Source organism: Typopeltis vanoorti, chromosome 24 (genome assembly GCF_054136105.1).
Source record: "Typopeltis vanoorti isolate ZY-2024b chromosome 24, IOZ_Tvanoo_1.0, whole genome shotgun sequence".
NCBI classification, from domain to species: domain Eukaryota; kingdom Metazoa; phylum Arthropoda; class Arachnida; order Uropygi; family Thelyphonidae; genus Typopeltis; species Typopeltis vanoorti.
The window spans coordinates 81,253,288-81,265,595 of NC_143572.1; positions in this window are offsets into that span (position 1 = coordinate 81,253,288).

Sequence of the window (12,308 nt, forward strand, 5' to 3'; positions counted from 1 at the left end):
GGATACATCGGTCTTTGCACCACCCTTGTGCACTGGAATTATAATACATTCCTTCCATTCCTGCAGAATCTTCCCAGTTCTGATACTCATTAAACAGCCTGGTAAAAGGAATGGCCAGTTGATCTGAACACTCTTTTAGCACACGTAGTGATATTCCATCAGTCCCTATTGCTGAATTCTTATTCAGTTTGTGCAAGAGATCTAATACCTTGGCCTCACACACCTGTGTTTCTTCATCTGGTGTAGAGGTAACAGTGTGCTCAATGTTGTTTTCACCAGTTTGACAGCTTTTAATGAAATCGGCACTCATTAACTGAATAACCTCTTCTGCAACTCTAACCCTCATGCCATCTTAATTTAGAAGAGTTATGCTTTCATATTCATTCTTTCTTTTACTTGCAGTATATCAATAGAATTCTTGTGTCTTTAGCATGCAGAACCAGTTTTTTTATTTTTCATAATCAGACTTTGGAGAGCCTGTGTAGCTCAGCAGAAGTGGCGTTTGCACTCTACAGCGCTTGATCGCACGAAGAAAGGATTTGGTGATTCAAATCTAGTCACCGACTAGAGGAACTTTTTCTAAGCCTTTTTTCAGCCGGTTCCAGTTCCCGAGTTAGTCGATCTTTGGCACGGGCTAGCGGTTTTTTCTCCAGGAAACTCGGGTTTTTCGTCCTGTAAACTCAAGAAAATCGACTGTAGAACCCACACTATTTTCAGACATTTAAAATATTGTGTTAGGGTTAGAGACCACGAGATTGCGGCACTAGCCTGCTGCCTTCTTCACTGCATACCGATGAATCAGTGATGGCCTTGGGCCAGCTATCTCTCTGATTGACTACCAGTGGAGATTGAACTGCCCACTCAGTCTCCAAAAGTTAGATAGGGTAAACGGCCCCGCCTGCTCCCTATACGGGAACAACATAGGCGTTAGCTGATTTTTATTATTTATTTTAATCAGACTTTGCTTTCTGCACAATGGTTGTGACTATTCTACACCTAGTGTCCAAAAAGAAACAGAACGTTTCGAAAATAGAAGAAACGAGTGGCGCCACCTGTTGTATCGTTTTGTTGTCGAAAGCGGCAACCTTCATTTTTGTGTCAACTGTATATGACATTTGTTTCATTAGAAGCCGGGTTATAGTGCCAAGAGTGACAGTGTGTTTTGACGTTCGGAAAATGAGTTTCAAACAGAGCTGCGATTGACTTTTGTGTTAAACTTGGTAAACGTTTTACCTAAACTCATCAAATGCTTCAAAAAGCATACGGTGCTGAATGTTTATACCGTACTGAGGTTTACGAGTGGTTTAAACGATTTCAAAGTGGTAGTGAGACGCTTGAGGACGACGAAAAGCCGGGCGTCCAAAAACTGGACTGAGCAAAGTTAACATCGAAAAAGTGAGGGATTTCATGAAAAAAAACCCCGAAATCGTCCGTGAGATTGATTAAACATGAACTGGGGATTACAAAATCAACTGTCCACAACATTTTGACGAGAGTTTGGGCCTTCGTGAATTGAATTCGCGATTTGTTCTCCACAAGTTGAACGACGACCAAAAAAATGTATCGAATTGAACACTGCAAGGACCTCGAAAGGACTCAAACTTCTCTTGAAACGATCGTTACGGGTGACGAAATAGTAAAGGTAATTTATACTAATTAATTTTACAAATAAATTTAAGAAGTCGATTAGGTAATAATTTGGTGTTTTGTGTATTAGACAGAAACAAAGCGCCAGAGAGCAGTGCTGAGTGGAGACCACGAGAAGAGGAGCATCCGAAAAAAGTTGCTTCGAGAAGTCAAAAACGAAAGACAATGTTGATTAATTTTACGATATCCACAAAGAATTCGTTCCGACTGGCCAAACAGTCAATGGTGAGTTTTATCTCGTAGTTTTGAAGCGATAGATAGCGAGACTTCGCGTATTGTGACGACTGACCGTTCGTCAAAACACACTGTCACTCTTGACACTATAACTCGGCTTCTAATGAAACAAATGTCATAAATAGTTGACACAACGCTAATGAAGGCTGCCGCTTTCGCCAACAAAAAGATAAAACAGGTGGCCACTAGATTCTTCTCTTTTCGAAAAGTCGTTTTTTTTTTTTTTTTTTGACAGAGGGTGTATTCTGGTGTAGTTACATCTGCTTGATTGTTCACAATCATTGTTGTTGTTGTTGTGCTGAATTCTTCTTTTTGATCTAATTAGCAATTCATTGTTTTACTGTGGAAGCCTGTCCATGTGTTTCGAGAATTTGATTTGTATTGACTTTGAAGTTTGTTACTTCCTCAAGAACATCTTAGCATCTCTGATCCAGAATAATTGATACTTTTTTTCTAATTTCGAGTTTCTGGTTTGGTAGAACAGATCTTGGTTGAATAGTGTTAAATACTCAAGTAGGAAGACTTATGTACTGTTTTGTAATTCGTTCAAGTCCTTGGCAACTGTTTTTTCTGTCTACTGGCTTTTATGAGATTGTGTCTTACGGATTTGCTTTTATAACGAACTACGATTGATGTGTGTCGTGGCTAGTCTTGTGTTTTGCCCTTTCTGGGAATCCGATTTACGGCCTAGTTTCGGTATGTTGTATGGGGGGGAATGTCAATTGCAAGACCTAATTTTATAACTCCGTCTGTAAAGTTTTGTGCAGGTGCAGTTTCAGGAATACCGTGCCACCATCGTAGGTGGCAGCGTGAGAGAGTTTGATCCACCTTTGCTATGAGTTGCCAAGGGATATCCACCTTACCTCAGTCCTGAAGATATTTTCAGGAAAACTTTGTTTGCTTACACTTGGATAGAGGATTAAACAAAATTTATTATAGTCCAACCAAGTGCAAAATAAACTTCCAACATATTTCTCTAAATCCACAGTAATTTAATTATAAGGTGGTACACCAGTTGGCAACTGCAACTCGTATAGGTAAATATGACCTCTCCATTGCTTCTGCCTTAGTATCACCACTCTGGGTCTGCCTCCCACTGACGAGACTTCAATAGAGGTCGAAACCAGTCTGGGTAGTGGGTGGCCCTTCCCTTAATGCATAGCAGTATACATGTTCTCAAGGAGATGTGCTTTGCATTATGGGAGACACTGAGTGATGACAGCTTGATCCACCTTTGCTACGAGTTGCCAAGGGATGTACCACCTTACCTCAGTCCTGAAGATATTTTCAGGCGCAAACTTTGTTTGCTTACACTTGGATAAAGGATTAAACTAAATTTATTATAGTTTGACCAAGTGCAAAATAAACTTCCAGATAAACTAGTGATGTTAATCACAAATACCTTATTCTACCACAGGCCACAACACAAATAAACTTGGACATCATCACACAATGAAATCAAAAACTGTATGGAATGTACAATCGTTAATAAGAAATGGAAACATTCCTTCCAAAATGTCAAAACATTAAAAAAGATTGACATGGCTACAGATCATGGAACTACTATCAGCTAAACTAAAAATAACTTTCAAAAGAAAGAGAATAAACCACCAAACACAAAAGAAGATAGACATCTCAAAACTCAATGATAGCTTGACCAGATCTAACTATCGGAGATCATTGAAAGAAAAATTAAATAATCTTGCTTTAGATACAGTCCTGGAGTCTTGGAAAAAAGGTAAAGAAATTATTAAAGATACAGCAATAAAACAAGTGGGCTACCAAGTATATGTAAATAAAGTTTGACTTACACCAGAGAGAGAGATATGACAGAAAAAAAATATACAAAAGTAGCCTCTCAAAAGAAGATAATGAAGAAAATAGAATATTATGCAAAAATTTGAAAAAAGAAATCGAAAAAAAAATGCAAATGAGCAAAAAATCACATATTTAGAAGAAAAAGCAGGAATGTGTGAAGAAGCTTACAAAAAAAAAAAAAAAAAAACATGACTCAGATACCTTTTATAAAATAGAGATAACCAGAAGATACTCACCCAACCCAGTTTCAATATCGCAACAAGTAGCAGTGAAGCAATAAAAGAAATATGGAGTAATTATTTTAAAGAAACATTCGCAGCTGAAGAAATCACAGATCACGATGTCTTCAACCCTGAAGAAACTTCTGACACAAAAGACATCCTAAATCAGTGGTCGCCAAAGTGGTCGATGTCGACTCCCAGGGGTCGATATAACATTGTTAGGGGTCGATAGAAAAATATAAGACATCATTGTACGGGTAATATTTAATTCGGTTAACTTGGATTACCTCCATCCTGAATGACAACGCAATTAAGAGTGAATCGTGGGAACAGTGACATGAGTAGGACCTGTAAGATGGAGCAAGGTCATGAAAATGGTTACGGAGGCCAATCAAGTAGGCCAAAATGACGTATTTACCAATAAACGGATGTCGGCAGTTCCCGCCCGGGCGCGTACATGGTTTCAGCTGGTTTCAGTCATGTTAATTCCATTTTAACAAAACAAAGAAATAAGCTAGATATAGAATTCCGTGGCGATTTCAGGCTGAAACTTACTAATTTTGAACTCAACATTTCTAATCTTGTCAAGAGTCACGAAGCACACCCTTCACATTGACAACGTTAGTAAATTGTATACTAAGTTAATAAAAGTCTTATTTTCATTATTTAAATGAAGGGGATATTAAATCCCACATTATTTCAAAGCCGAATAAGAAACTCAAAGATCGGAATCAAAGACTTTCATGAGGGAATCTAGGATTTAATATCCCCTTCATTTAAATAATGTTACATCGCAGAAGTGAAGCCCATTGGCTCTTTTATTTAAGTCTTATTTTCATATATATAAGGAAGATTGTATTATTGTTATTTTGTTATCTAAATTAAATTTATATTTTACATATTATTTATCCCTCCTATCAAATATGTAATGTTAAGAAGGACGTCAAAAACTAAAACGTATCCCTTTGACGTTAAGCCAATATAATAATATATACTATATTATACATACAATAAACACCGTAACTATAAAATAAACAATCTAAAAACTCACATATGCGTATTTTTTGCTTTACGTGATAGTAAAATAGAGGGGGGGGGTCGATGAAAAGTCAAGAAACTCTTGACGGGGTCGACGGTCAAAGAAGTTTGGCGACCCCTGTCTTAAATGAAGAAATATAGAGCAATCAAACAAATGAAAAATGAAAGGTTGGTTGATTGGTAGAGCCTCTGCTACTAATGGCTCGCAAAAAAAGTTAATCAAGTTTGAGTGCAGTTAGCAGTTGGAAGGGGCTTAATCATTCGATGCCGTTGGCATACTCTCCCTCGATGAGTATTTGGACTCCCTGGAGGTGTCATAATAATAATAATAATAAAACACAAGGCATAGACAACATTCAAAAAGAAGTTTTAGAAAAAGGGAGAGAAAGCCTAATAAATTACCTAAGGAAACTGTTCAACAAAATACTTAAGAAAGGAAATTTACCAACAGAATGGAGAACAGGCCAGATCATTCCCATCCACAAAAAAGGAGAAGTCAGATCCTGCACTAACTATAAACTTATCACCCTTTTAAGCCACTGCTATAAAATATTCATCAGGATTCTTCAAAACAGAGTTAAACATTCCTATGAAGAACAGATGGAAGAAGATCAAATGGGATTTAGAAATAGCACAAGCACAATAGATGTAATTTTGACATTAAACAGATTAGCAGATCTTATGTGAGACAAAAATAAAAAATAAACTCTACTGCTGTTTTATCGGCTTCAAACTTGACTCAATAAACAGAAGCAAACTCATTAAAATTAAAAAAAAAAAAACAGAAGGTTTGATAAATCAAGAATTACTATTCAGAAACACAAGCAACAGTGAAATACAAAAACATAGAAACAGATCAAATAGCAATTTAAAAAGGAGTTATGCATGGTTGTCCGTTGTCACCATATTTATTCAACCTGTACCTAAAAGAAGTAGTAGATGAAGGACTGCCCATGTGTGAAGGCATAATGGTAAATGGAAGAATAGAACACATTTTAAAGTATGCTGACGATGTAGTATCACTACAGACAGCCAATTAGAAAATATCCTGACCAAGCTACATCAAACAAGTAAAAAATATGATATGAAAATCAATTTACTAAAACACAACTAATGGTAATGAGAAGAAAAAGGGAAGCAATCCAAAAGAAAATAGGAAACAATAATATTGAAGAAGTAAAGCAGTTCAATTACCTAGGATCACTGATCACTGAAGATCTAGACTATTTCGAAACCATCAAACACCTAATCAGTAATGGATGGATAACAATGGGCACACTACAAAAATATGGAGCAATAAAAGATTAAGGAAAGAACTTAAAGATATATAAAGCAGTGATAATTCCCACAGCACTCTATCGCTCAGAATGCTGCATCTTAAGAAAAAAAGAAATGGATAAACTCAATGGTTTTGAAATGAAATGCCTAAGAAAAATCAATAGAACAAACTGGACAGAAAGAAAAACAAACGAAAAAGTCAAAGACGAACTTAACTTTAAAGAAATAATAATTACTGCACTAAAAAGGCCAATTAAGCTGACGATAGGTTTGGACATGTTTCAAGAATGAACCCAGAAAGACTACCAAACATATTATTATTAAATTGTAGAATCGAAGGACAACCCAGCAGAGGAAGACCAAGAGAGAAACGGATTGACAACATTAAAGAAAGCACCCACTTCAGCTCCAGAATAGAACTTCATAAGAAGACAGCAGACAGAAAGAAATGATAAAGATTCGTCTTTGAGGAACTCAACCTGCATGAGCGGAAGAGAAGAAGATAATTGTCTGTTTGTTTGTATATTTAATTTCCTTTTTTTTTTAAATATTAGTATTATTATAATTTTTTCCCATTCTACCTGAATCTGTTTTGTTTTTATTATTTGATTGTATAGTATATCAAAACTCCAAGTTATAATTATTTACCATATTTTAATAATTCATTATTGATATTATCTAGACTTGGTGATTTCCAATTCTTCTGTTTTTTTATTGCATGTTCAATTTCATGTTTTTTCAATTTTTATCTCTGTTGTATTTCTTTCTTCTTCTTGTTTGTTTGTTTTCTTAGTTCTACTTTTATTTCAACTATTTAATTATAAAGGTTTTTAAAATAATTTTCAAATTCTTCTATTTCAATAATGGATGGATAACAATGGGCAGACTACAAAAATATGGAACTATAAAAGATTAAGCAAAGAACTCAAATTAAAGATATATAAAACGATGGTATTTCCCACAGTACTCTATGGCTCAGAATGCTGGATCTTAAGAAAAAAAGAAATGGATAAACTCAATGCTTTCGAAATGAAATGCCTAAGAAAAATCAATAGAACAATAGAAAAAATATATCCCAAAATATTAGGATATATTCTGCTTCTTCTTTCTTTTGTGCATTGATAAATCTCCACATTTGTTCCTGTGTATCATAAAAATTATATTCAAGTTCTTTTGTGTATGATTCCCAAAACTGATTTTTACTTTCTGTTTTCTTTTGATAAACTTTATTTCTTATTTCTTTATATTCATTCCAATTATCTGTTGTTTTCATATGGATATTTTTATTTCTTTGTTAAACTATAGTTTAAGTACTATCATATCCTGTACACCCCTTGTGGGTACATGGCAGGAATTTGATGATGATGATGATGATGATGATGATGTTAAACTATAGAGACCATCTTCTTAATTTTGCTATTTTCTTCTTTTACCACTAATGCTTCTGTTGCTATTTCAGTTAAATGTGTATTAAAAATCTTCCAATTATCTTCTACGTGTTGTTCACTGTTTAGTCAGTTATCTTGGAATTTTTTTTTTTAATCTGTTGTGGTATAATGTTTTTACCCTTTCACTAACGTCTTCTATCTATTTTGATTCATGAACTCTTGTGTTTCCACTGCTATTTTATGCTGATAAAATGTATTCATTATTTTTAACTTTTATTTGCACAGAATTGTATCGATGTTTCTGGATTATTGTTTCTTTTTTCATTAAATCTTTGCATAATTCCATGTATTGATATATTTCCTAGTTTTGCATTTAAGTCTCTCATTATAATTAATTTTTCATTTGGTTTTATTTCTTTTACTATTTGTAGATCCTCATAAAAAGCTCCTGTTTTTTTCCTTTCTTTTCTCCCTTCTTCTGGAGCATATACTGTTAATTATATTCATCTTTATCTCTTTTTATCCTGACTATCAATATTAACTCTTTATGTATTACTATTCCTATTCCTGCTTCAGCTCTGTTTTGTTCTTTTACTCCGCTGTGCATAAATATACAGTCTTGTATGTTCATTATTCCATTTTAATTATTTTTTTTCTTTCTGTTACGTCGAATAGAATTCGTGATTATCGCTGCATCTCATTTGCCAATAACAAGAACTGCAATTCCTTGTTCCATGCTGGTTAACTGGACTTTTACTTATATTGGGATAGACAAAAAATATAAAAATTATTTTTGTTTTCTCCTTTTATTGTATAATTTTTAATGCCAGGACAGAATAAGAGATCCTTGCATACTTTATTCACTTGAATATTACATTATCTTGGAAAACTGTCATTTTTAATTAATTTTTTCCGCTAATTCTGTCTGGTCGACAATACATTTTATTTGTTCTCGATGAACATTTTTCAAGATAATTATTTAAAGTAATAAGGAAAAAAAAAAAAAAAAGGGCTGTTGGCTTTCCAGATTTTGTTATTTTGATTTTTATTCAAAATCAAATTTCGTAGATTGTAATAAGGAAGTACTTTGATGAGTTTGCATTACAGACTATAATATGAAAATCTTTAATCATGTCAAATGTGAGTGAACATACTGTGAAAAGTATATAATGTGAATTTAGAGGAAAGTAGATATTTATAATGCATTTACTATGAGTGGCCATGGCAGTGGGACGGGGATGGTTAGAACACTTCAAAACAAACGAAATTTTAATCCACTGCGTACAATACACGTCACAGATAATTTCTTCATATATATATTTATGTTGCTTGTACTCACTAAAGGTTATTTTACATTTGTAAAGAAACAGGATTATTATTATTGAAATGAGCACTCTAGAAATAACGATAAAAACAATTTGTTTCGTTTTGCAACTACAAGTTCATTTTAAATACTACTGAATACAATTTTGCGATATTTTAAAATTAGCCTTGAAATAAGAATGTAATGCACTTTAACGTCTTGTTCGTAAAAACAGAAAGAGTTGTTTTCAACCAGTAGCAGTAGATCTCGATATGTAAACATAATCACGTGACATGCATATTTCCATACATCGAAGTACTGCAAGATAAAATAAAAAGTAATGTTCAGAACTTATTTATTGCAATAAATTTTGCTTCATAAAATTTTTTTCCCAAAATATTTTGAAAAAATTGTTTAACACAAGCGTGGAATAGGCAGGTCCGATCCCATCCTTCCCACCACCAAAACAAGCTGAACACTTCTGCAACACACGCACTATTTTTTTTTTTAATTCACATATTTCTTTCTTTCTTAAATAACTGCATCAAATAATTTATAAGTTTTCGATAAGAAAATTGAAATTGTGATTATTACAAATTAAAAATTATTTTGAAATAAATATTATATCTGACTGCAAAAGAAATCTCGGCATTTCTATTTAGGAATGAATCGAAAACAAAGCAAGACTGCTGATGTATTACGCAACACTGTTTGAGGCCCTTTAGTGTCACTTGTAAAGAAGTAACCTTTCTTTCTTTTGCAGCGGCTTTTATCCTTGAACTGCATCTGAGGAGATTATGGTTAAGACAAAAGTTATTTCCAGCAGCAGTAAAAGTCGTCACATTTGGAATTTTTTAAGAAAAAAAAACAAAAAAACTAACAGTACTGAACTTTTTTGTTGTTGTTGCGTATAATGTCAACAAACACTGAACAAACGATTGTAGAGTGCAAAATAAAAAGTCAGGAATTAGAAATATCTGTTTCGGTAGGTACAACAATATTACTGGCTTACTTCTTTTATCAAACGGTAAAATGAAGTAACAGATATTCAATACTGTCTGTGAAAACCTTCAAACAACTAGATAGACCAGTTATTTATAATTCAGTTCCAGAAGTATTCTGAAATTTAAAAAAAAAAAATAAAAATATTTAACCAAAATTTTGGTAAGACGTAAAAAATAAATATAAATAAAAAAATAAAAATAAATACTTAAAGCAATACATACATTCTTCGATTTGTAACGGCATAGTTTAAATTTTGGATATACTTACCTCCTTGAGAAATAACTCAATGATTTACAAACATAGACGTCCGCACCTCGCGTCCTAACTGGCGAATGCAAGCAGCATCTATAAGAAGAAATTCAGCAATATTATATATATATATATATAATGATAAGCCTTTTTATGTAACGTTTTTGTGTCACGTGTTTTGTCAAGTTATTGGAAACGTTTCGAAACTCAGGGACTACCCTGAGTGTCAAGTCTTCAAAATTCGAGTCATCATTCAAGGAGAACTGGCCTACCAGTCCGGAACTCGGGTGGGGTGGGGGGGCTTTTGAAGACTCGACACTCACGGGCTACCCTGAGTCTCGAGTCTTCGAAATTCGAGTCATCAGAATTCAAGGAGAACCAGCCTACCAGTCCGGAAAAAGGGGGGTTGGGCGCCGTAAGCGCCAGGGGGATATATATATTTACTAGAGCCCCCCCCCCCAGTAAATATATATATGGCATAACGGATTTACTCACTGAGAGATATATTTTTAAAAAGATTTTAAAATGACTGAAAACCGAGAGATAAAAAGTAAAAAATACTGTTTAATTAAGCACGATGAATTTCGACTTCAAAGAAGATTTCTTTAGGTGCACAATCAGAGGGAATAATCAGCAGAAAAGCTTCTCCTCATTGTTCGGTGTGCGGATGCGTTCACCATCTTGTGAACACCAAAGTTGCATGGCACCTGAGAGATTATAACTGAGGTTGTTGTTAAGATGTATTTGATTGAGGGCGATTTCTATGGATTCCACCATTCTTCTTTCTAGTTCATCATAGCAGCAAAAGATATTTTATAAGACTGGATGAATGATGTTTTCCTCATTACTGCCAGCAGAATTCAGGACATGGTTAGACAGAGCACTAACTCATGTTCTGCAGTATGTGACGTCACCTTTATGTTCTTCAAGACGTAATTCGATGGATTTTTTCATCTGGCCAAAGTAAGGTTTATTGCAGTTGCACCAAATTCGGTAAACGCCAGGATATTTTAGGTTGCCATATTTTTGTTTAGGCCTACTTAACAAGGAAGGGAGTTTCAGAAGAAGAGTCAAAGAAGTTCGGATGTATTTTTTAAGAACTTTAGCCAATTTAGGCAAAACGGAGCTGATATAATGAGGAATATGTAGCCTTTTTTCACTAGTTCTATCATTAGTATGGCGAGGAGGTGGATTGAAAAGAAATTTATTAGCTGTTTGTGTTGAACCATTTTGCTGAAATGTAGTAAGAAGAAACTGAAGCTTTTTGTTTATTTGTTTTGTTTTTGTTTATATAAACAGAAAAAAATCTGGTTTAGCCATGGGTAACCCCTTATCCCACATACTAGCTCATCTATATTTGGAATCTTTTGAAGAAAAAGCTATCTCCTCCTTTCCTTTGAACTCAAAATTGTGGAAGAGAAATATCGATGACATCTTCTTAATCTGGAGACACGATCCTGAATCTGTAAAGAACTTCGTTGACCATCCTAACAGTTAACTCCTCAAAATCAAATTTAGTGTTGAATTGGAAATTGATGGCTCTCTCCCGCATTCCTGGATGTCAGACTCACTCGTATATCAGAGAAATTAAAAATCTCAATTTATGGGAAACCAACTCGGACAAACAGACATATCCATGTACAGTCCCATCATTATTCACCTCAAAAACTTGGTATTATCTCTGTCCTAAGGAACCTTCTTCGCTCACTCCTGTGTGAAGATTTTAACAAGGAGCTTCAGTTTCTTCTTACTACCTTTCATCAAAATGATTATTCAAAACAATCAGTTAATAAATTAATTTTCAATCCACCTCCTTTCCATACTGAAGATAGAATATTGAAAAAGGCTACATATCCCTACCATATTGTAAAAAATCGATGTTGTACAAATTGTAATTTTTCTAATACATCGACTTTTTACAGTAGGAACACATCCTAAAAACCTTATACAAATATCTCTATTTCGTTATGTTAGATTCTTGTATAAAGAGTGTGATAAGTCTAAAGGGAATTAACTCGCTCATTGTTTAAGATGTAGAATTGTTGAAGCCAAAGGCAACGCCTTTAGACCTGTAGATTCATTGATAGGTGTTTACAAGTTCAATCTCAGGTGACCTTCAAGGTCAGT